Source organism: Trichechus manatus, unplaced genomic scaffold (genome assembly GCF_000243295.1).
Source record: "Trichechus manatus latirostris isolate Lorelei unplaced genomic scaffold, TriManLat1.0 scaffold00253, whole genome shotgun sequence".
NCBI classification, from domain to species: domain Eukaryota; kingdom Metazoa; phylum Chordata; class Mammalia; order Sirenia; family Trichechidae; genus Trichechus; species Trichechus manatus.
Window position 1 is genome coordinate 2001286 of NW_004444189.1, and position 3791 is coordinate 2005076.

Below are 3791 nucleotides of genomic sequence, written 5' to 3' on the forward strand. Positions count from 1 at the left end.
GCTCTCCAGCGCTTAGTTCCGAGTGGGGGGCAATAAGGGGGAGTTTAAATGAAAATTTCCAGCTTTCACTGAAACTGTAGTGGGGGATCTCGCGACTTAAATGAGAGGCGTGAGAAGGAAAGAGTGGGGTGTGTCGTCGGGAGTCGCCGGAGATTCCAAACCCAGGGCTCTCAAGAGTTAGGGTTTTGACAGGGTGAGGCGGGGGTATATCAGTGATGTGGACGGATGGGAAAAACACCAAACAAACAGTAATTATGAGGGACCGGTGGGAGTGGTAAATACCAACACTTCCCAAGAAACTGAAAAATCAGACCAAAAAATAACTCTTCTCTATTAAAAAAAAAAAAGTTTGGCAGGACGCCTTGCAGAAAAGAAAATACTAATCTGTCCAAGCACTTTTCACTTTCAGCATGAGCTACATTTGTTTTGTTTTCCTTCGCTTCCTTTCGGCCTCACAAAGCCTTATCTTTTCCTTTTGGACAGAGGATATGGTTTGGAAATTGTCAGGCACTCTTGTGGTTAACGACCTACTTGAAAGGGCTGGCTAGTTCACAGTTATTAAATGGTTAGCAACTGCTGAGGGTTCACTAAGATATTTCTGGGGAGCTAAAAAGACTAAAATTTAGTGCAAATAACAGAATTGCAAAATAATAGGCACCCCCCGCCTCCTCCCCCCCCACACACAAAGAGGAGAGAACGTGATTCGGTGGGTTCTCAGTTTAAACGCATTATTGGAATTCTGAAATTTGAAACCTTGTAAGAAACGAAGAATGTGTACTTTACCTGCTGAGAAAACCTGAATATAATTATTTCAGGTGAAAATGAGATTGGGGGTGGCGGGTCTGCAAGACTTGTACAATGGCATAAAAGAAAACTTATAATAGCTTAGAATTTATAAAACTTATAACTTAAAATAGCTGCTTTTTTTGGAAAGAGTTCAGTGTTCTCCAAACCTCTGTATCTGTAGAATACTTGAAACTTTTTTAAACAGCTTAAAACAAAGCTTTTTTTTTTTTTTTTTTGAAAAAAAAAAATAAAAAGCTATTTCAGTGCTTTGTGAAAAAAATTAAATCCTGCAAAATTCTGTTTGGAAATACTACCTTTAAATACCTTTTGACTTTTGAATTAAACTATACTGCTAATTTCACAGAAGATCGAGTTTTTACCTTCATAAAATTGATTCTATACTACAATATGAAGTAACAGGTTAGGTAAATGAAAATTGATGTATTTCCACTAACAAATATTTTGTAATGCATTGTAATTCTTTTTTAAATAATGAAAATCAATGATTGTGTTTCTTTAAGCTTAAGATAATTCATAAAATACATTTTGTGTTTAGGAACATATCTTCTAAAATAAAATCCAATTTCTGAACAAAATTTGTATTTATAAAGATGTCTGTAATCACATATACCTTACAGATTTAAGAAAGCAAATTATTAGATTTTGTATTTATATAAAATAGTGAATCACTGTTAATCACTAATTAGAATTTAAACCAGAGACACAAATAGAATCCCTTTTGATAATTGCCCACACTTTTCAATACTTTTTAAAACAAGATTTACTTGCTGATAATTAAGATGTTTATATAATCCAGAAATAATTGTCAATAAATAGTCATAGGAACCAGTACACGATTGCAAGAATTTATTTGAGTAAATAATTTGTTTAAAAAAATATGAAGCTGTAAATATATTTGAAATTAACAGAAAAGAGTCTTTTCTATGCAGTGTTGCATTTTTAACTACTGAATTTGTCAAAAAACCATAGCTGGACTGGAAATTTCTTGATTTAGGTTACCAGAATTTCAGTGCTTTGTGAAAAAATTTAAATCCTACAAAATTCTATTTGAATTGGAAATCTGCTAAATCTCTTTTGACTTTTGAATTAAACTATGCTGCTAATTTCACAGAAGATCAAATTTTTGCATTCATAAAATTTATTCTATACTACAATATGAAGTAATGGGTTAGGTAAATAAAAATTGTTCTATTTTAGGTAAATAAAAGTTTGTATTCACTACACTTGGGCAATGTAAAAAACAATCAAACTTGATTTGATTATATATGTTAATACCTAATGTTGATTCTCTTTGTATCATCTGCTTTTTCTGATACTGCTTATCTTTTATGTTAATTTATTATTGTTCACTCTCTCTAGTTACGGTTCACATTAAATTACAGTTGGTTAAAGCTTCAGACTCAAGGAGGTTTTACAATGGATTGTATAAAATTAGTAAACAACAAGATTGTTTTTGTTCATGGGTGGCTTCCTCTGTGGGTAACAAGTTATCATAACAAAATTTGTGCAAGGTTTATAAACTGTGAACCAAATTCCTGCTCTCTTGTTTAGGAATCTTCTATAAACCAATACATAGCATTCAAGAATAATCACTTGCACGAGTATTTTCACCCTACATATCAGATTTTCTAAAGTTGCAAATCATTTTAAAGATTTTTATAAATTAAAATTCATGGATGTATATCCAAATATGGTATTGTAGTTTACACTGAAAATTTTCTTAGTGTCACATTAGGGGTGTATTCCATGTGTGAACATTTTTATATCGAGTATCTTTAAATTCTTGTTTTTACTGAAATAAAAATAAATTTTAAAACTCTAGTCTATAATTGATAATATTGCTTAAGAAATTACTCATTTACTTACATTAGTAATTATCTTCCAGAAACCAAACCCATTGCCGTCAAGTCAATTCCAACTCATAGTGACTCTATAGGACAGAGTAGAACTGCTCCACAGGGTTTCCAAGGAATGGCTGGTGGATTTGAAATGTCAACCTTTTGGTTAGCAGCCATAGCTCTTAACCACTGCGATACCAGGGCTCCAGTAATTAATTATATTAGGGTACTTCTAATTCTAAATACTCTCTGATTTATATTGGCTGTTTGAATTAATTTAAAAAAATTCCAGAAACTTGGAAATTAGGCATTGTTGTCATCTGCTACATAGTAATTTTAAATGAAGGTCCATGTAAAATAAATGTGTACTTTTTTGTCTATAAAGGTCACCTGTTTATTGTTTTGAAAAAAATGTTCCTGAAGGGTCTGACCCATTAGTAGTCATGTTGTAATTGGGTTACTGTAGTTTTCCGTTGACTTTAATCACAGGGCATGGTAGTACTAAGAGATGCCCTAAAGAATTTCTTGTATTCCGGACATACTGTTCTTTTCCTCCACTATGTAACATCAATCCAATATCCCCTTGATAATCAGGATCAGTCACACCAGCCAACATCGTAGCTCCTTTCTTTGCCTGTTGATCCAGAGGCATAAGGAACCCAAAGTGGCCAGGTAGCATTCTTAACTTCCAGTTCAATGGAATCAGTGTTTTGTCTTCAGGTAGACGCATTCCTCCGTTTGGAACTAACAATTCTAGACCAGCAGAGCATAGGTTCGAGGGGAGAGGAAGCAAAAATTTTGCAAGTGGGTCACTAGGAGTAATAGTGGTGTTACTCTCATTTCCTCCTCTTGATTCCCGGACCTGTGAATCCTGGCTATGGGAGAAATAGCACCATATATTGGATGCTGGTTTAGAGCATATACATCCTCCTGGAGAACATTGCCTCGACCCTGCAAGCTATTGCCACCTAACTGGCATAATAATTATGTCTTTAGAAGGCCATTCCATCATTCTGTCAAGCCAGCTGCTTCAGAATGATGGGAAACATGATAAGACCAGTGAATTCCATGAGCATGGGTGCATTGCCATACTTCACTTGCTGTGAAATGAGTCTCTTGATCAGAGGCAATGCTGTGCGGGATGGC